We start from the raw sequence: 22,454 nt of genomic DNA, 5'->3' as shown, positions 1-22,454 counted from the left end.
TGTGTAAGCGACGAGTGAGACAAGATATGTTTGAGTGTATACGAATGTGGGTGAAAGAGGTGCGAGAGCGTGAGAAGCGTGAGCAAGCACTGATTGAGAAAGAGCAGCGAAAGAGTGAACGTGAGAAAGCGCACGAGGCGAAAAAGCGTGAAGGAAAGGAACTAGAAGAGAAGCAGGAGAAAGAACGTCGGTTGCAAATATCTGGCCAATATCCTGTTCGACAGCCTCTTTATCCTGTCCTTAATAAATCGGATGATGATTTTTCGTTATTAGATCGCTCTCCGCCCCGTATGTTGGTGCGTCTGCCCCGAGAGGAGGAGATCAAGATTCTAGACCGCCCGGACAGAAAGTGGATACGCGGTCTATGTTGTCGACCGAGCGTATGGCTGGTCTCCGTAAGATTGCTTATCGGGTCAACAAAGATACTGTCCCCCTTGTCGATTTATTGAAAGAGCTTGAGGCATGGGAGGATAGGGAGAAACTATATTTCACTGATTTTGTTTCTAATGAAGTAGTGTCAGCTTCTCGGAAATATTCAGATGTTCTTGAACCAGATGATGTGATAGCTGATTCAAAGGAATTGCGTAAAGGTCTTCTTCTTCCTTCTCAGGTGCCTGATGCAATTCGACGGCTATTTGCGTTGCGGGATGAGATGTTTCGGCTAGGGGATGAAGCGTGGAAAAGGAAAGATGGCAACGAGACCACAAATCCGAGTGGCGGCGGGAAGCAGTCATCCATCTTTTATTCAGATAAGATCGATGCAGTGCATGTTAAACCGATGCGGGAGGCGGCGCCTTTGTATGTTCCCCCTAAAGGAGCGGGTACTAGTTCAGATAGAGGGTCAGCTGATGCTCAAGGGTATTTTATCTATAACTGGGTTTATACTCCTTGGAATAGGGCAGATGTTATGGCATTAAAGGCGGCATTACCTGATCCACGAAAGAACCCCGCAGCCTTTTATGAGGAAGTTGAGGGGGCCCTGAATTCCTGTACTATGACCCTGGCCGATATTGATTTATTTTTCGGGCTTATATTACCCCCTGATATGTGGAGATCTATACGAAAGGTAGATAACCTTCAGTCATTTAAATTTAAATGGGCGGATCTTGAGGATGAGGATAGAGAGAGGAAACCTGCGCAGAAACCACCCCAGTCGATTTTAGATCTGCCTGCTGCTATCCTGGCTAAATTAAAGACGCTTATCCCCCCTATAAAGATTGATTGGACTATGTTAGCGTCATGTAAACAGAAAATAGATGAATCGGTTTCCGATTTCTTCAAACGATTCGAGGATACTTTTCATGATTTTAGCGATCAGTCACTTACGGATGACACAGGTCGACATCTTTTTGTTGATAAATATGTTTCAAATCTATTACCGAGTGAGGCAGCTCGATTAAAAGCGAGTGAAAGCTCTTGGACGACTTCGACGCCAGCAGCCCTCCTGACGATGGCTCAGTATTACGAGCGTCAGGAATTAGAAGCAAAGGGTAGTGAGGAAAAGAAATCTGAAGATTTAAAATCGAAGGTTATGTTAGCGCAAGTGTACGGGCCGCCTCGTAGAGGTAATGAAAGGGGCGGTCGGAATTTCTCTGGTTCTTCTTCCGGCCGTACTGATTTGGCCCGGGATCAATGTGCATACTGTAGGCAGAAAGGCCATTGGGCGAACGAGTGTCCGTTATTACGTGCACAGCGACAAGAGCGTGGGCACGGATCCGTGAGGGGTAGAGGAGGTTTTTCAGGCCCTAGGGGCAACACGAATGATCGAGCTAGGTTTGAGTCTTATATGCGACCACAAGATGGGTCCAATGTTTTTGGTCGATGAAACCAGTACCAAATGTCTGATTATGCACCTCCTGAACAGCATGATATACAGTATGCATAGGATTGCGTAGGATGGGGTAAGGAATCAGTTGAAGTGCCAGTAGATCAGAGGGGTCCTTATGTTACAGCACATGTTTTGGGTTCTACTGATCGGTTCCTGGTTGGTACAGGAGCTACTCGTAGCGCTTTGTCTAAAAAATTGGTTCCGAGGGCTCCCCTGTCTGGCTCAACGATTACGTCAATAGGGTTCGATGGAACGCCTTCTGTTAGCCCACTATCACAACCTCTTGCACTTTATGTAGATCAGTTTGCTGCACCATGCCCATTTTACTCTCTCCAAACACGCCTGAAATGTTGTGGGTCTAGATATGCACAAGCATTTTCGAGCCACGATACTGTGCTCCCCTGAGGGAGTACGTGTTATCCTGAATGACAATTATACAACAACTGGCCTCTTTGCCTAAATCTTTGTGGGCCACTTCAGATACTGACGTGGGACAGATGATCATTCCTCCGGTGCACATTAGTGTAAAGGAGGGAGCTGTGTTACCGCACCTGCTTAAGTATCGAATCTCACAGGAGGGGGAGGAGGCGCTCATACAGATAGTGCAGGATCTGATTAAAGTGGGGGTGGTTGAAGAAGTTCCATACAACGTGTGTAACAGTCCTATACTACCGATTTTGAAGAAAGACACTGACACTAGGATTTATCGATTTATTATCGATTTGAGGGAGGTCAACAAGATAGTGATACCTCAATATCCAGTGGTTTCTGATATTACGACACTCCTTACTCTGGTCCCGCCAACTGCCACAACGTTCCCAGTTATAGACTTGAAGAACGCTTTCTTTTCGATCCCTATTCAACCTGACAGCCGATATCTTTTCGGATTCACGTTGAATAATAGATCGTACAGATTTTGTAGAGTTCCCCAAGGCTATACTGAGAGCCCTAGCATTTATAGTCAGGCATTGAAACGGCAGTTGCATTCTTTTGTTTTACCTGAAGGTGTAGCGCTTATACAATATGTCGATGACATCTTGTTGGCTGCCGACACCCCTGAACAATGTGAGGAGTGTACTTTGTCTTTACTTACCTTCTTGGCATCTCACAACCACAAAGTATCGAAAAAGAAATTGCAATATTTTAGACCAAAGGTAACCTACTTAGGTCACCTTTTGTCTAAGGAGGGGCGTGCACTCACACCAGATCGTATTCAAGCCATTTTAGACACACCAGCACCCTTCACGCAGAAAGAAGTTCGAGCTTTTCTGGGTCTCATCTCCTTTTGTAGACAGTGGATATTAGGGTTTTCATACATAGTTAAACCACTGTTAGCCCTTTTGAGAAAGGATACTCCAGTTCCCCTTCCATGGACAGATGAATGTGAGAATGCTTTTCAACAATTACGTCAGGCCCTTTGTTCAGCACCAGTGTTAGGTACCCCTGATTACACGAAGCCCTTTACATTGTACGTGCATGAGAGAGATGGATGCGCGTTATCAGTGCTAGTGCAGATGCACGGCGATAAACAGCGACCTTGTGCATACTTCTCGGCAGTACTTGACCCTGTTGCTTGAGCATTGCCTGAGTGTTTTCGCTCAGTTGCGGCGACAGCTGTGTCAATACGTCAGAGTGAAGGGATAGTCTTATCTCATAAGCTATTGGTGTTGGTCCCCCATGCTGTTGATGCCCTTTTGAATCAGACAAAGACGCAGCATTTAACTAGTTCTTGTCTGACAGGATACGAGCTGACGCTGTTGGCTCCTCATATTACTTTGAAGAGATGTGCAACACTGAATCCAGCCATGTTCTTGCCCTTCCCAACAACTCAGCCTGAGGCGCAAGAGACACATGACTGTGTCTTTGTGACTGAGGAACAGACAAAGGGTCGTATCAATTTGCAGGATACGCCCTTTACAGATGTGGATGAAGAGCTGTGGGTGGATGGGTCCTGTTTAAAGTTACCCGATGGGACCACCTCCGCAGCATATGCAATTACTACACTGCACACAATAGTGGAGACAGCACGCATACTGCAGAAATCAGCACAAGCAGCAGAACTGATAGCGTTGACACGAGCATGTGAGCTTTGCGCAGGATTATGTGTGAATGTCTATACAGACAGCCACTATGCTTTCGGAGTAGCACTTGATTTTGGCCTGCTCTGGAAGGAAAGGGGCTTTTTGACATCACATGGAACACAGATAATGTATGGAGAATTAGTACAAAACCTCTTGACTGCACTGACCTACCCTAAAAGGATAGCTATAGTGAAATGTAGTGCACACAAGAAAGTGACAGAGAAAGTGGGACAAGGAAACGCCTTTGTAGATCGAGTTGCACGTGAAACTGGGACGCAGCCTAGCTCCACTTCAATGTATGTTGTGAAGTCAAAAGCTGAGCGTTGGCACGATGCCAGGGAAAAAGTGCTAGAGATGCAAAAGACTGCTACTGAGAAAGAACAAGACCAATGGTCCAAAGATGGAGAATTGGACGATGAAGGCTGATGGAGGAATAAGCAGATGGATAGGTGGAAGTTACCAACAGCCTTCGTACAACCTATGGTTCAGATTGCACATGGGCTAGCACATTTTGGAGCTTCAGCAATTGTGAAATTGCTTACGCAAGTTTGGGAGCATCCAGAAATTGCTAGCACGGCTAAGAGAGTAGTACAGACCTGCATGATTTGCCTTAAATATAATCCAGGAAAAGGGACACGAACTCCAGCAGGAGGATTTGCAACACCCACTGCACCTTTTGAAGTACTGCAAATGGATTATATTCAGCTGGAACGCTGTAATAACCTAAAGTGTAGTGTAGTTCCTAGTTTCCCACTAGGCCCTGCGCATTGGAATAACATAAACAGTAGTATCGACGTGGAACTGCGGATATTCCAGGCCTCCACTGACTATGCTAGACTTAATTGGGTTGTGTTACCAACTAGCTCAGAGGTCACTGGAAACTTTCTTCTCTGCATAGGAAGTGATCAGCTTCCTTGGCACAGACAAGAAGGGATTCAGCTTTCCAACAACCGTGCAACATGACAACTTTGCTCCTCAGATCAAGAGTCAATCTCTAGGGTCGTGTGAAACAATAGACATGTATTTCACTCAGTCAGTCTAGTGCAGTTTACTTTCACGAGATGTAGAGAATAGAGAGACAGGCGTGTATCAATAAAGGGTTAACATTTATTGAACAGTCTTTCTTCTCGTACAAGAGAAATGTATTGCCACAATTGCAATAATTGTTATTATAAAAAGTACGTACAGTAAGATAAGTATTGCGAAATAGAACTGTAAAAGCATTGATATGGTTTCTTAGCCATACAATGGTTTAAAAGTAATAAAACATATATACAGTCATATATACATTAGGCTAACATACTCAACTGGTGCTTCTAACTAAGCCTACCCCAGTGTGCCTGACCTAAGCCTAACACGTGAAAGGGGAGTAAGTAGGTAGCTTTAAGTTAAGTTGGTTTTGCCAAGGTTTGTTTCAAGAATTCTCGTCTAAGGGTTTAGTCAACACCATACCTCTGAATAGAATGATGGAGGATTGGTATCTCCTTCAGGGGTCTCTCTCGATATCCCAGTTACCCGCGAGGGTAAACCGGAAGCGCCGGGACTGGATTTCTCTGCACGAGAAATGCAGCGGCTTCTCTTCAGCGCGTCGAGGAAGGAGGGGGGACAGCGTCCGCGGGCAGCTGGAATCTGCTGGATGTCTTCGCAGAGGACGACTGTTCAGCTCCTTAAGCGTACTGCACCATAGTTCGCGCTGTAGCGGCGATAATGGTAATCAGCAACTTCACCACCCCAGGATAGCAGGCTGCAGCGACAGAGTGCTAGATTTACCAACACAGGGTCATGCAGGCAGCTGGCATCAGCAACAGGCAACGAACTCGCATTGCTTAAGGCAACGTTGGTAATATTTATACCTGACAGGTGCCGGGTTTGACGCAAGTTTGCTGGACATAAGACGTCAATTAAAGATGTCACTAGGAAGTGACAGTTATCAGTTGCTCATTAGAGTTCCATTACTAATCAAAACATAGCAAGCGGGGATTTCCAGGTTTGCTAAGTTTTTATCTTGTTGAAGAACTCGGAGTGTTATCTAGGAATATCAGATAGTGACTGCTGCTCTGTCATTGCACTAATTGGTCGCAAAGGAAGTAGCAGAGAGTCATGCTGGAATGTGGCTCTGTTCGTGTGAGGCCAGAGATGACTTTTCAGAAAATCGCACTTGAACGGTTATGCCAATATAGGGAATAAATGGATTTATAGCCGAATAGGGGCATAAGGTCACAGTATCGATCAGGAACCTAGATAAGCATGCAACACCCACTCCACGTTTTCATGTCCATCAAAATTACTAAAACTAAGCAATAAGATGCATGTGTAACATTGCCCACCCCAAAATACATAAATGCATTCGAAATAGGCGTACTTGTAATACATGGAATTTAGGTACTGTACGTTTTTTAAAGCATAGCAATCATTCAAAAATTATTGCATTTGAAATCAATGAACGATTATGCAAAAGGAATTACACATGAAGTATCTCTGACAGAAGAAATGCGAGATAAATCATCACATAAAAATGCATTGTAATAACATGTGTGCTAGAGGCTGGTGTAATGTTGTTATGTCTCTAGATGTGTTTAGAAATAGAAGTGTGAAGCTTCTGTTCTCTAAGAATAGTTTTTACGTTAAGCAAAGAATTGTTCGTGCCAAAAAAGGGTCAATATTTAAAAAAATTGTCCAATTCAAAGAAAATAGATTTCCAAAACTCTTGGCAGTTTTTGTTGATCAAAACTGAAGGCCGAATTCAGAGTTCATGGGAACGCTGTGTGTCGGAAAGCTTCTCAAAAAGTTATTGTTTCTCTATGGGTGAGAACATCGTATCAGACAGGCTCTCAAAGAATTGGTCTACAAATTCAGGTGATAGTTCAACCAAATTAGATAGCGCTGTAACTTGGCAGGTGTGAGAATGATTGCTGTCATCGAAGGCAGGACCAGCAATGCTCACAGAACGTTGTACCTGGATGATGTTGCTTTTGTCACTCGCTCCACTGATACCACTTGGCTGTAGCACAGGAGTCTCCACGAATGCCGTCATCAGGATTGGTAGCCGCTGGGGACAACACAATGCGTGAGCCGTTATTGGACTGAGCAAAGTATCGACGTCCATTGGTACTGCTGATGGAAGTGAAAGACAGATGTCCAACACGCATTCATCGCCGCAAAGCATACACCGTAGCACAGGTAAAATGCAATTTTGCCATATCGGTCTGAATGAAAGGAACCAGGTCATGTTTAGATCTCTCAGCCTGGCCAATCCGAGGACGTTAGTTATCCTGTCCCTGTAGCGCATTGCTAGGATTGTCTCTTCCATTCCCATGGGAGCTATGTCTGAGCCGAGGCTTGCCATAACGTAGCAGGAGGGTCAAAAATAGAATCCCTGCAACGAGTCCCAAAAATAATGGTATGCCGCCAAAAATGGAGTGCACAAAATTAGGAAAGATTCCCAAAATTGCCTGGAAGGGTGTTAGCAGTCCCGTAAAGACTGTCTTAAATATGCCTGGGATGCTTGTAGCACTAGACATGTTAAGGAGTTGGCTGAACATTTCTACGAAATGCAAGGGGCATTTTGTTGATAAAAGGTCATGAACCTCAGTAGCCGTCCTTGCGACTAGAAGATCATACGTCTCTTTAGATGACGTTATAGGCACGGTTGTCTGTAAAAGTACAGATTTCATTTTGCTTAATGTATCAATTCGTATAGAAAAGAGATTCAGACGAGGCCAGAGGGGAGTCACTATGTCTGGAGGCCCGCTCGGGAACAATGCTTGCATACAACATTTGACCATGGACGTAACTTGTACTAGATAACTTTTCCCTGGCGTCAGGCCACAACATCTGTGATCCGTTCTAAGAATGTAACTCCCGTTTGCGAGTTGCATAAAGAAGGGCTCTATCTGAGTTGCAGGTGTGACTAGCTGGTGGCATGAAAGGTTGTTTGAATTTCCATCACATGCTCCGTGTAAATTAATACCCTGACACAAAAGTATACCGCTTAGTGAGTGTTTACAGTTCTTACCACTAAGAAATACATTTTTGTTGCTGTCACTATAGCAAGAATGAGTGTATGGTAATTTCCATTCGGATTTTACATATCCCTTACCCAATTGTTCATATTGGCCAGCAGGTATGTACTCAAGGCACTTTTTAAATCGGAAAGTTGTAATCGGAATTGTGATAATTCCGTGTATTATCCATTCAATGACAGGACTCTCTGACATTGTCAATGGTAATCTCGCGAGTTTTTCGATGCTCAGGATTGTATAGTCTGCTCCTTTCTGTGCCAAACTGATCTGTTTATCAGTAAGGTTAAAACTGGAAAATAATGACGTTGTGTTGATTAAACGCGAAGGCACATAGCCTGAACGAAGATTTTGCAGCGTCCAGCCTAATTCTATAATAGAGCGTAATTGAGACTGGCCATGTTGTAACATTAGCAAATCTCTGTCTATCACATCAAAGGCAGAGGATACAATATTGTCCAAAGAATATATTCTGGAAGACAGAGTCATTAACCCATTGTCTACCACAGAAAGTGATTTCTCCAAATTAATACGATCAATTTCTCGTATTTTTTCAGCAGTTTCAATTTGCTTTACTTTCCAAGCCTCGTTGTAAGCAGCATAGATACTGGTCGCTATGAAACGCTTTTGACGCTGTTTGCGTGGTCCAAGAATGAAATCGCGCAAATCAGCACCCTCTTTTAATAAAGACAAGTGTTGCTTAATTTCAGCCAGTGTGGATGTAGTTAGCCATTCTAGGCAGAGTTTCCCTACACTGTATGTTGTTATAATCCCTGGATGTTGTCTCTGGGAGTATCTAGGGTCTAATCTGGTCATTTTTAACCCCTGTGTTTTATTCAGGAACCTATCTTGACAGCTATTTGTGTCTGTAGGCCAGATTAACCACTTTTTCCAATCAGGATGTGTTCTGTTGAAATGTAAAATTTGTGGCACGTCTAACTCAATATCTGTGGTTGCATTTTCAGGTATTGGCTTTGGTATAGACGGTGTTTTAAGGTCTTTGATCTTAGCTAGGTCAAGACAAGATGTTTGGTGTATTGTGTCATTTAAAAATAACATTTGTTCTGGTATCATGCAAGTTCTAAACAGTGCTTCAATGCCTTGTACCTGCCAATCTTTTGTACCCCAAATTGTTTTCGTTTCAATATTATTTTTCCAATAATCAAAACCAAATGTCATCATTTTGTCATAAAATGCTTCTGAATATATCAATTTAGAATTTGTCAGCATTGTTTTCATTCCTGTTTTATCTAACAGTTTGTAATAAAACGTTTCTGCATCACTGGTGTTAAACCCTGAGAAGTATTTGAATTTCTCAAAAAATGCTTTAGAACTGCTTTTAGGTGGTGTAGAACAATGTTCCCATTGATTATACATAAAAACATTTCTAGGCTGTGCAGATTTATGCAAGTAATGATCCCCATAGTGGGTGTAACAGAATAACTGCTCATAACTAGATGAACCTTGTAAATAATCATGATCTGTGAATCTAGCTGACATTACTAAATCAGACATCATGTCATTAATACTGTTAAAGTCCCAATCATCAGAGAATGTACTTGGTGTCACAAAGTCACTTAAGGAAACCTTTAGTTGATGAGGATACTTCAGGATTTCGACCGGACCATAGATCTCATAGTCTGTTTTCTCCCATACTACCCCACCAGGTATTGGAATTGCTGTGACATTTACTGTTGACAGTTCTCTTTTCTTCACGTGGGATGATCTGTGTGGTTTCAGGACTAGGTTGATGTTCTGACTTGCTGTGTCCATTCAATTGTAATACACTTTCCTAAAATTAAAACTAAAATTAGGCATAGTAGGAGTATGAATACCCCTGAGATGATCCAATGCTCAATCAACGGTGAATCCAGATATAGTTCTTTGATTTGTTGAAGGAGTCCTGTTGTATTTTCTTTAGAATACTTTTTTGTTTCTGGCATCACTTCGGGGTCGTTTAAATCTTCAGAGAAGTTGTCGAAGTTGATGAAATAACCAGAGGCAGTTCTGTCAATTGAAGGGATTGTTCTTTCAATCTGTTTCTCGGTAGCACTTTCTGATGCCACATCATTGTAGACTGGTGTTGTTTCTTGACGAACTGTTTCAATCTGTGTTTCAAGAGGCACGAGTTCCATGGCATTATTGCATAGTCCTTCATTGTGCACTGCAGGCTGATCGAATGTGATGAGTCTTTCAGTTTGAACCTCTTGGATTGTTGCAAGTTTGGGTATTCTGTTGTTTCTTGGGAGTCCACTGGGCCTACTGTTGATTATAGGCCACATGCTTGTGGTTTTACCAGATCGATAGACACGACTCTGTTCTCCTTTTTACCAGCAAGGGGCGGTAGCACAACTGATCTTGTTCCGGTGACTGCCAAGACAGGTACTGCTTTTCTGTAAGAAGGCCCAAATTCCTTCTTAACCGCGATCTTTTCTCTGACTAGATCCCCAATCTTTGGAATCCAGACAGGCCTTGCTGGGCCTGTTGCGGGTGGTGCCTCGTCAGTGGTACTTGGCTGTTGCTTTAACTTTATGTTGCTTAATGATTTTCTTGTTTCATTCAGTTCCTGTAAAACAGCCAAACGGTCTTTTACATCAAAGTGCGTTGTTTCTTCTTGTACCACTGACATCTGACTATCGAGGTCCTGAACGCGCATTCTAATTCCGAACAATAGTTCGTATGGGCTGAAACCTTTTAGAGAATTTCTTGGCATGTTGTTAAGACTAGTCTGGACACTTATTAAATGTTTGACCCACCCAGCGCCTGAACCTAATACCTTCGCTGTTATAGATTGCTTTATGTCACGGTTTTTTCTTTCTACCACACTGTTCCCTTCCGGGGTATGATGGACAAGAATACCGCAACCCAATTCCCATGCTGGCCATGGCCTCCCTATAAGCTCGAGAGCTGAAAGCAGGACCCTGGTCAGAATGGAACGTGGTAATTGCGTATGTGCCGATATTGACTCGCAAATCTTTTATAACCATTCCAGCGTCAGCCGAGCGCTGGGGCCTCATTTTTTTTAAGTGCTTTTCGTCTTAACTGTTAATAGGACGCAGGATGGGGTGTAGGCAGCGTTACGCTCTTTCTGACTGGTAGCCGGTAGCATGGTTCCTTACTGCGATCCCTATTACAGTTTTCACAGTTGTTTGCATATATTTGGTGTTCTACACTCATTCCCACTCCAGGGATTCGAGCAAAAGGAACGGAGTTTGCATCGATTATGTATGCATAATTGAGTGGATAGTTTACGGGTAGTGCTGCACAGTCGCCTTTTACGGTCGTTTTTACTGCCAGCATGGTTTCCCCGTCTATGTATTTATCTGTACGCTTTTTTGTGGCTACGGAAGCCGGTTTAGTTGCTTCCGCTTTGGCTGTATTAGCCAATGAATTCCCTGCAACGTGAACGCCATCACGTCGAAGACTCTGTGCGTGAATCACGTGAGTCTTTTGTAGTTCTTTGTGTAAAAGAGCTACCTGTTTCCAGAGCAATTTATGCTTTATTGTGGCACCTGTGTCATCTTTGTAGTCGTTTTCGATCCAACTCTGCAGTTTATTGTTGTAAGAGTTGACGCAAAAATGAGAATCGCACACTATAAGTGTCGGGAATTCACGTTCTGCATTTTCGAGCGCCATCTTTAAAGATCTGATTTCAGTTCTCTGAACCGAACAGTTTCTTACAGATTCAGTTTTTGTTACTTTCGGTCTGAATTTACCGCACAGCCAACGACCTTTAATGATCGCACATGCTGCATCATAGGATTTTCTCTCTACGTTGAAATGCTGTACAAAGCTATCTGTATAGATTATACAGGCGTATTGTGGGAGAGGCAGGATTTCGATTGGCAGAGGATATTCTTCTTCATATTCTAAATCATTCAGTTCTTGAAATTGCGGGGCGAAATAGTGTTTCACGTCTTCCGCTCCTAGAGAATCTATGCACTGTATCCATTTCGGATCCAGTGACACTGTAGGCAGGTTTACTGGGCTGAATAGCGCCTCGAAGGCGGATTCCGCTGTAAGGATATTAATCCGTTTGCCGTGTGCTAGTTCTCGTTCATTTGCTAATGCGATTTGCACTGCTTTCACAGATCTTTCTGTGTGACTGAATGTTTTTTCTGCTTGTGTGTACAAGTGAGATTTAATTGAAATAGGTACCTTTTCTCCCTCATTAGAGGTCAGGTACGTGAATCCGCATCTTCCTGGGATGACTCGGATTACAAGATCGATCGTGTTGTCACGTGTATCTAATTTTGTTTTTGCTAACATGTCTGTTTGCAGTGATCTCAAAATTTCTGTGTGTTTTTGAGTCCAATTGATTTGTTTTAAATCAGGTTTTATTAGTTCGTAGAGAGGTTTAACCCTCTCTGCGTAATTTAGTATGTAAGTTGTTCCGAAATTCAGAAAACCTAGTATGGATTGTAAATTCTTCAGCGTTTTTGGAGCTTGGCGTACAGCGCACTTCTCTAAGAAGTTGTCCGCTAGGCTTTTCCCTTCACTTGATAACTCGTACCCTAAAAATAGTACTGTCAGATGGGCAATTCGGGACTTTTTAAAGTTGAATTTGTAACCCTCTGCTGCGAACCCAAGTATAATGGTGTTCACTCTTTTCAAGTGAGTATCCAAGTCGTCGTCTGTGAGATAAATATCATCTACGTAAGATAATGCTTCATCATCATAGATTTGTAGTAACTCTGTTACCCTAGCTGAGAATAGTCCTGGGCTGTTCTTGAACCCCTGTGGGAGTCGACAGAATTTTTTCTGTGACCCAAATGCGGAGAAAGCGGTCAAATATCTGCTTTCTGGTGCAATGTTTTGACAAAAGATACCATTAGATATGTCTAATGTCGTTTTGTATTTTTTCCTAACTATGTTATTCATTAGGGCTGCACTATGCGAGTTTTGTACTGCAAAGGTCTTGCAACATGTATTAAGGTGTCTGTAGTCCAAAACTAGACAATATGAATTGTCTGGCTTGGAGACAGGAAACAAAGGATTGTTCATTTGAGAGGTGCATGTTTCAATCACCCCCTGGTACTCAAGTTGATCTAAGATCTCCCTGACTTGTTTTTTAGCTTCTTGCTTTATGGGATACTGCCGTTGGGCAGTTGGTTCACTTTTTAATTGGATTTTGTGAGGCGGTGAATCCTCATCCCATCCTACATGATTTTTATACAATGCAGGTGCCTGGGCTACTGCCCATTTCCTTGCATATGTGTATTTTTTGTGAATCGGAATGTGATTCGAGAAGGCAGGCATAATCACTTCTTCGCCACGAGGGCACTCCCTGACAAACTCTGGGGGCCAATCTTTTTCAGCTAACAGAATATCATAGCCTTTTGAGAGCTTATCCCAAAATAGACCCTTAATTTTCCTAGTCTTATCACCCTCTATACGCAATGTTATTTCGTATATTTTATGGGGCTCGCTAAGTCTGGCGTCGGCAGTTTCAACTTGAATGTATTCATTCGTGTCCACTGTCTCCAGATGACTCATCAAGATCTTGCGCGCTATACTGATCTCTGCTGCACTGTCCAACATTGTCAATGCCCACTCCCCGTTTTTCAACTGTGTCCTCAGTATTCTCGGCATGGTTGATTACTCTAATACTGGCTACCTTCTTTTTCTGAAATTGAGATTTCTTATTTTGAGCAGGTTCCTTGTCTTTGGACTTGGTGTGCTCTCCTGGGTCTGACCGTCCTCTTCTTTCCGAATTCTGTGGAAAAGATCGAGAGGGACGTGTATCAATACTTTGATATCTATCAGGTTTTTTCAGATTATCCCTATTTCTAAGGTTATATCTTTTCTCAGAGGGCTCCCTCTGGGGAGACTGGCGTTCTCGAGTCGGAGTTCTTTCCCTCCGTCGAGGAGACCTTCCTCTGGACTGGAAAACTTTTTCCTTGGGAGTGGATTGTTTATTTCCATCCCAGCTCTTTTTAGGAGTGTTTGAATTATTTTTAATAAATAATTTTTCAGGATTTTCGAGCAGTTGGGGCTTAACTGGTTTTCCACCCAAGCTGTCTCTACCTAATTCTTCATAGCACTTTTCTATGATTTTTGCTAGCTCAACAGGATCTTTTATATCTGTTTCCTTCAACTTCTGGCGGATCGCCACAGATGCTGCTTCTCCCTTTATGTTGGCTAATAATATAGCCGTGACCTGCTTGAAGTCTTTCAGTAATTTCATACCTAGATTTAAAGCGGGCTCTGGACCGAATTCATTTTGAATCTGTTTTAGCACTTCTGGTATTACCGCCATAGACGGAACACCGTGTGTTTTTGTGTAAATGGAAGCAAAGACTGTACCCCAAGTGTCACAGTCCTCCACGTGTGGTGCGATTCCCATAGGATGGCAGATGGTCAAGATTCTGTGTTTCTCAATAGGGGTAGTATCAGGAAATACTGCCTCTATTTGAGTGATTTTCTGTGCTAACCAGAAAGGAATTTGTTCCCGTTTTACGGGTGTTTTACCAAGACATGACTGTATGTTCTGTGTAGGCATGGGCGGAAAATCCGTTCCGCTCGCGGATTTTGCGGATTTTCGGGAAATCCGCAATCCGCGAGATTTGCGAATCTCCCGCAAAATCCGCAAATCCGCGAGCAGCGGATTTTGCTCGCACTGCTCGCACTGTTCGCGTGAGTTCGCGTGAGTTCGCGCCCCGCGAATAAGTGCAAAATTGCAGAAATACGATTTTAGCAAAACTGAAAGTAACTACTTACCAGGTTCAAAAGTTCAGGCTCATCATTAGTAGCCATTTCCTGTAGTGCTTCCTGAGGGGCCCCTCCAGAGTTCAGTTGCCAGTTGAAACTATTATGTGACCCTGCTCTGAACCTCAGAATAGTTACACATATGCCACAAAGGTCCTGAATTACAGCTAAGGGAGACAAGCAGGAGCCAGGCTGGAAGTTAAAATCCATTAATCAGCCCCTAATTCATTATTGTCAGTTGGGGCAGGGCAGGTGTTGTAACTAATTTTGCAACAATGAAAGCACTTAGCAAGTGCAAAAGATCACTAATCAGGGCGCACTAAGGAAGCAGGTGCCAGCTAAAAAAATATTCTGTGACACATTAATCAGCCCCAAATTAATTCAGGTCACTTGAGGCAGGGAAGGTGTGCTTTGCTTTGCCGAAAATAATGTACACTGGACAACCAGAGGGTGTGGTGATGAAACAGAGGGTGGCATGGGTGGGCCAGAGGGTGGCATGAGTAGTCAGAGAGTGGCAGTGGTGACAGAGAGTGGCAGTGATGAAGAAGAGTGTCCCAAACAGGCTGGACACGTAGAAACAACAAGTTCGCGAAACTTGCGACCCGACAGGTAAGTTCGCAATTTGCGAAAGTGTACAAAACCCTCGCGAACTGGCAGAAACAGGGGCGAACACAAAAAAAAAAAATCCGCAAATTCGCGGGAATTCGCGGATTTTGCGGATTGCGAATCCGCAAATCCGCAAAATTCGCGAACGCGAGATCCGCAAAATTCGCTCATGCTTAGTTCTGTGGTGTAATTTTATTTGTGTTCCCCTGGTGAGGGGTCAGCTGTGGTGTATTAACAGCTGATTGGACTGTTGCAGTCCGCATTACATATTGGACTAATTGCCTATGTATTTTTATTAATGTGTTTAGCTGTACTAACAGCTCTTCTCTAGACATTTTTGCAATGTCAGGATGTGGTGTGTAGCTGGCTAGAACCGGCCACGTGGCTCCTGGTCTACCTAGTGGACCGAGCCTGGTAATGTGATCATTGTGTTTTAGGGCGCCATTAAACCAGAGCAGGTGCTCTTGAAATTTAAGTGGGATTTCAATCTCCTCGAAAGGAGCGTACTCTCCCGGAGGTTCCTCTATTTTGTAATAGTGAAACTCTTTTGTTATAGCGTTTACCGCTGGAAAGTTTATCCATGAATAGAATACCTCTGTCTGCCGATACTCGTGAGCCTCTATCACGAAAATTACTGTACCACCCTGAGGTGTCAGTCCGTTTACTATAAGTTTTGAAGTTATAGATTTTCTTAAATGTGCCGGGATGATTATTGCATCCGGGTCTGTGTATTCGGGACCTTGCTGAGTCGCATCTGCTGCGGCCCCAGTGGTTCCGTTTTCTGGCATTGTAAAAATGCGAGGTTTGCAGAGTAGGTCTCCAAGGAGACAAAGATTAGGTGCACAATATTTTGGAACACTGTATCCTTCAACGTTGAATAAACCAGAGCTTTACATAGGAATCTCTTCCTACTAAGGTCGGGCGGATTTTAACCTTTCACCCACTCCAGACGTCTATTGGAGTATTTACGGGAGAAAGGGGTGTGAAATATGCACGACTGAGTTACTCTACAAGTCTTGCGTTAGTTTATCGCCTTACCAAACGTTTGGGCGCCATGTAGGTTAGTTCCTAGTTTCCCACTAGGCCCTGCGCATTGGAATAACATAAACAGTAGTATCGACGTGGAACTGCGGATATTCCAGGCCTCCACTGACTATGCTAGACTTAATTGGGTTGTGTTACCAACTAGCTCAGAGGTCACTGGAAACTTTCTTCTCTGCATAGGAAGTGATCAGCTTCCTTGGCACAGACAAGAAGGGATTCAGCTTTCCAACAACCGTGCAACATGACAACTTTGCTCCTCAGATCAAGAGTCAATCTCTAGGGTCGTGTGAAACAATAGACATGTATTTCACTCAGTCAGTCTAGTGCAGTTTACTTTCACGAGATGTAGAGAATAGAGAGACGGGCGTGTATCAATAAAGGGTTAACATTTATTGAACAGTCTTTCTTCTCGTACAAGAGAAATGTATTGCCACAATTGCAATAATTGTTATTATAAAAAGTACGTACAGTAAGATAAGTATTGCGAAATAGAACTGTAAAAGCATTGATATGGTTTCTTAGCCATACAATGGTTTAAAAGTAATAAAACATATATACAGTCATATATACATTAGGCTAACATACTCAACTGGTGCTTCTAACTAAGCCTACCCCAGTGTGCCTGACCTAAGCCTAACACGTGAAAGGGGAGTAAGTAGGTAGCTTTAAGTTAAGTTGGTTTTGCCAAGGTTTGTTTCAAGAATTCTCGTCTAAGGGTTTAGTCAACACCATACCTCTGAATAGAATGATGGAGGATTGGTATCTCCTTCAGGGGTCTCTCTCGATATCCCAGTTACCCGCGAGGGTAAACCGGAAGCGCCGGGACTGGATTTCTCTGCACGAGAAATGCAACGGCTTCTCTTCAGCGCGTCGAGGAAGGAGGGGGGACAGCGTCCGCGGGCAGCTGGAATCTGCTGGATGTCTTCGCAGAGGACGACTGTTCAGCTCCTTAAGCGTACTGCACCATAGTTCGCGCTGTAGCGGCGATAATGGTAATCAGCAACTTCACCACCCCAGGATAGCAGGCTGCAGCGACAGAGTGCTAGATTTACCAACACAGGGTCATGCAGGCAGCTGGCATCAGCAACAGGCAACGAACTCGCATTGCTTAAGGCAACGTTGGTAATATTTATAACTGACAGGTGCCGGGTTTGACGCAAGTTTGCTGGACATAAGACGTCAATTAAAGATGTCACTAGGAAGTGACAGTTATCAGTTGCTCATTAGAGTTCCATTACTAATCAAAACATAGCAAGCGGGGATTTCCAGGTTTGCTAAGTTTTTATCTTGTTGAAGAACTCGGAGTGTTATCTAGGAATATCAGATAGTGACTGCTGCTCTGTCATTGCACTAATTGGTCGCAAAGGAAGTAGCAGAGAGTCATGCTGGAATGTGGCTCTGTTCGTGTGAGGCCAGAGATGACTTTTCAGAAAATCGCACTTGAACGGTTATGCCAATATAGGGAATAAATGGATTTATAGCCGAATAGGGGCATAAGGTCACAGTATCGATCAGGAACCTAGATAAGCACGCAACAAAAGTATGTCCTGGTTGTGTTTTGTGCATTCAGCAAATGGATTGAAGCATACCCTACGAAGGACAATACTGCAATGACTACTGCTAAGGTGCTGTTGAAGGAATTCTTTCCTCGTTTTGGTGTTTGCAGATTGTTGTAGATTGATAACGGGCCCCATTTTGTGGCGGACGTTATTAAGTATGTCCTGAAGGGATTAGGCATTGTACAAAAGTTTCATGCAGTGTTCCACCCTCAATCAGCAGGATTGGTGGAAAAGTACAATGGCACGCTTAAGTTGAAAATAGCGAAAATACAGGCTTCTACTTCTCTGACTTGGCCAGATGCTTTGCCTTTGGCATTATTGTCTATCAGAACAGTACCGCATTCTCGGACAGGCTTAACACCTTATGAGATTGTTTTCGGGTGCCCCATGAATATATGGGGGGTGCCCAAACCAAGTTCAGAGTACGATGTAGCTTGTGTTTTAATGAATGACTATTTGGCACAATTAACTGACAGCTTGGTTTCCATTCATCAACAGGTTCGAGAAGCACTCCCTGACCGGTCCACAGGCGAAGGTAATAATCTCCGGCCTGGTGATTTCGTTCTCGTGAAGTCCTTTGGGAGGTCGAGTAGTCTGGAGCCGAGATGGTGTGGTCCTGAACAGATCCTTCTCGCGACAAGAACGGCAGAAACTGGATCCACTCCATCCATTGTCGAAAAGTACAACCTGACCTGGTGGAACCTGCTGTATTGACCGACCATCGAGATATTCTGACTACGGAGAGAGGCCGTGCTGTGATACCTGACGATTATGAGGAGTTCTTCCCGGACCAGACAACCCCTGCATCAAGAAGATACAATCTACGACCAAGAAAAGAATCTGCAATCGTGTGAGAAGTTGTCAGAACGGTCCCATGGTCAGTGAAACGGAGAGCCAATGAGGCAAGGGGGGGATCAGCCATGCATTAGAGTAGTGACACCCGTCTTGGCCCGCTGGTGAAGAAAACAACGGCTACCTACGGGGTAAGAGTTCTGACAACACTTTAGTTTCAGGAAGATACTGTGTACATTTGCTCAAATGGATAAGAGGAAAATTCTTGGTTCTGTAGGGTTTATTATCGTTATAGCAGTTATTGCTACAGTCATGTGGTTTGTTGAGGAAAAAGCTCCTGCCCGTGAGCTATGTGTTGTTTCCACTCCAGTCCCTGATGAGCACTTTTTCTATACACTCCCATATCAAGAGTTGAAACATCGACAGTCATATTTGAATAACACTTTCATTCAGATGTTGCATCATACCCGCGTTGCTACAAATGCTACAGACTGCTGGATATGTGGGATGATGCCAGCGCACCAAAAGAAAGGGGGGACACCGTTCATACCTCTTCCCTTTTCTCATAATGGCTCTTGTAGAGCATGGTATACTTCGCTTTTTGCTACGTGAAAGCCTACAGTAGGAAGACTGCTTTTTAGACTGAATAAAGAATGCCATCAAGATAAAGAAGGCTATCCACAAGCCAACAGAACTATATGGGAGTGGGAAGAGTATTGACCGGACAATGAATCGACACCTTATATCGTTACGAACACTAGAGACACTGTTGGACAAGAGAAGTTTGTGATTTCAGTGGCCCAAGCACAAGCTGATTTATGTGTACAAAGTGTAGGCCATATTCCTGTAGGTGTTAGTGATTGTATTGTTGTATTGAACATTGACGGGAACAAAGGCTATTATCGATTACCAGCCGGATGGTCTGGAGTATGCTATGTATCGTTTTTATTGCCACCTGTATTCTTGGCACCTGCATCATATCATAAAGACTTGAAATTATTGAGTAACGTGACTTGGGGGGGACAACGCTGTTGCAACTCACCTGCTGGAAGGTAGTTTTTGCCGCCAACTGGGAAGATCGGTCTGGGGCCCTGACGCTGTTGGTCTTCCCTGCCGCCACCACAAGCACCATCGCGGGGCCGCAGCAGGGGAAGACTACAGCTCCCAGACTCCTCAGCGGACACACCCACTTCCTGCAATCGACCGCGCACGGAGGCGCATAAAGGAGGGCAGCTTCCTCCGCGTCGTGGACGCGCGCGGACGCCGCCGGGCGAAGCCCGGGCAAAGGGCGGGCCGTCTGTGGCCGTCCGGGGCAGGAGGAGGCAGGGCTGGGCCACCCCCCTAAGTCTGCATCATGGGCAAAAGAAAAGGTACGGTGCATTCTGAACAGGGAGGTAAGAAAGCGAAAATTACCACTCAGTCCGAATCTATATTATCGTACCTTTCGTCAGCGGTGGGGGCCCTCACTAAATAAATAGCACATGCTGAATCCGAACTGGAAGTCAAAGAGAATCCCTGGAATAGAGAATTCGATCACTCACTCTGGACATTCTACTCCTCATTCATGTTCACTGGTCAAAAACTAATAAACAACGTTCACAGACTTTTTTATAAAAATAAATTTACATTTATTATAAAACACAATTCATTACATAATAAATTGAGAAACTCATTGTAGAAACAGTATAATAAAAGAACAATAAAACCATTCACTATTGACAGAATGTGAGCTTATATTTATCTAAACAAAGCACTGATGCAACATACCCTATATCATTTAAAATTTCAAATCAAACATATAACATATAGACTTAGGAATCCACCCCAACACAAAAGCACATATATTATTATTGCTGATTTCTACGATTCAGAAAGCCCTTATTATATACTTTATCACATCTCTACTCCACTCATTGGCCTAAAGTCAGAGATTTTCCTGGGCTTGAATTCTAGTACATAAAAAAGCGTCGACGCGTTTCGGTGTCTCTGCCTTTCGATAATGGCACACCTTCCTCAGGACGGTTTGGAGTAGTTGGAGTTAATCTCATGTATCCTTTCCTGCATGTTTTTTAAAAAAAGGAATATTTCAGTACGTTGGAGGAAGACATTTTCTATTGTTTCAATCTACAGCCTGTTAATTACATCTTCTCCCCCCTTGATGTTTATCAACCATCTAGTATTCTATTCAAATCAATTAATTACAGGCCCTTATTTCTCTATACATACTGTTTCTAATATTCATATTCAAGTGCTGCTATCCCTCAGTTACCCTAAGTTTCCCTCCGTTATTTGCTAGTTGGTGACCAGTCTGCATTCCATTCTCGCCAAGCACACATGTCATTCATTCTATCAAGTTAAACTAACCTTCCACAATGAGGTTTTCTTATGTGGAAGATGGCGTGAAGACCTTATGGGTTCCCGGATGTTTGGCCTTGACCGGTATGTTGTCCACGGTCTGGAAAAAGCATATTGTTATAGCTATTTTATTTATTGCATATTTATATTTAAACTTTTTTTCGTGCCTTTTACGCTAATCTATACACGTTGATTTGATTTTTTAAGGTTACCTCTGTTTCTGATTTCCTTACTGGACTTTGTTGCCTAGTGCTGTGGATGGTCGGTCCTTGTGGTCTGTGTGCAATGATAGGACCCTGCATCAAAGGATATTGAATTTTAGGTTATCCTGTTACTTTTATTAGTTTCTGGGTAAAGCTGTCATCATTACAAGCCATCCTTTATATGGATGTCCTTTGAAGCAGCAAGCACAAGACCTATGTTTAACATACCCTAATTTTTTTTCTCAGCGGGCGTTTTTCATGGATATATAGGTGGCCAGTTCTGAAGAGACGATACAGGAGCGGTGAACTCCTGTAAAAGTGATAAAATCACGAGTTTTAATGAGGGCGGGGGGTTGTCTTTAGATATTATAGAATATATCTCCCTTCTATACATACCTTTCACCGTTAATAGATGTTTTTACCCCGTGGCGATATTTTCCTTATTTCCTTTTTTCTTGATCCGCTTTTCCTACTTCTGGATAGCAGTAGGATACTTGGACGTGGATATGTCCTGTCTGTTAAAGATGGACATACATCTTTAACAGACAGGACATATCCACGTCCAAGTATCCTACTGCTATCCAGAAGTAGGAAAAGCGGATCAAGAAAAAAGGAAATAAGGAAAATATCGCCACGGGGTAAAAACATCTATTAACGGTGAAAGGTATGTATAGAAGGGAGATATATTCTATAATATCTAAAGACAACCCCCCGCCCTCATTAAAACTCGTGATTTTATCACTTTTACAGGAGTTCACCGCTCCTGTATCGTCTCTTCAGAACTGGCCACCTATATATCCATGAAAAACGCCCGCTGAGAAAAAAAATTAGGGTATGTTAAACATAGGTCTTGTGCTTGCTGCTTCAAAGGACATCCATATAAAGGATGGCTTGTAATGATGACAGCTTTACCCAGAAACTAATAAAAGTAACAGGATAACCTAAAATTCAATATCCTTTGATGCAGGGTCCTATCATTGCACACAGACCACAAGGACCGACCATCCACAGCACTAGGCAACAAAGTCCAGTAAGGAAATCAGAAACAGAGGTAACCTTAAAAAATCAAATCAACGTGTATAGATTAGCGTAAAAGGCACGAAAAAAAGTTTAAATATAAATATGCAATAAATAAAATAGCTATAACAATATGCTTTTTCCAGACCGTGGACAACATACCGGTCAAGGCCAAACATCCGGGAACCCATAAGGTCTTCACGCCATCTTCCACATAAGAAAACCTCATTGTGGAAGGTTAG

This window comes from Lissotriton vulgaris, chromosome 3_1 (assembly GCF_964263255.1).
Source record: "Lissotriton vulgaris chromosome 3_1, aLisVul1.2, whole genome shotgun sequence".
NCBI classification, from domain to species: Eukaryota; Metazoa; Chordata; class Amphibia; order Caudata; family Salamandridae; genus Lissotriton; species Lissotriton vulgaris.
This window is presented reverse-complemented; position numbering follows the sequence as displayed.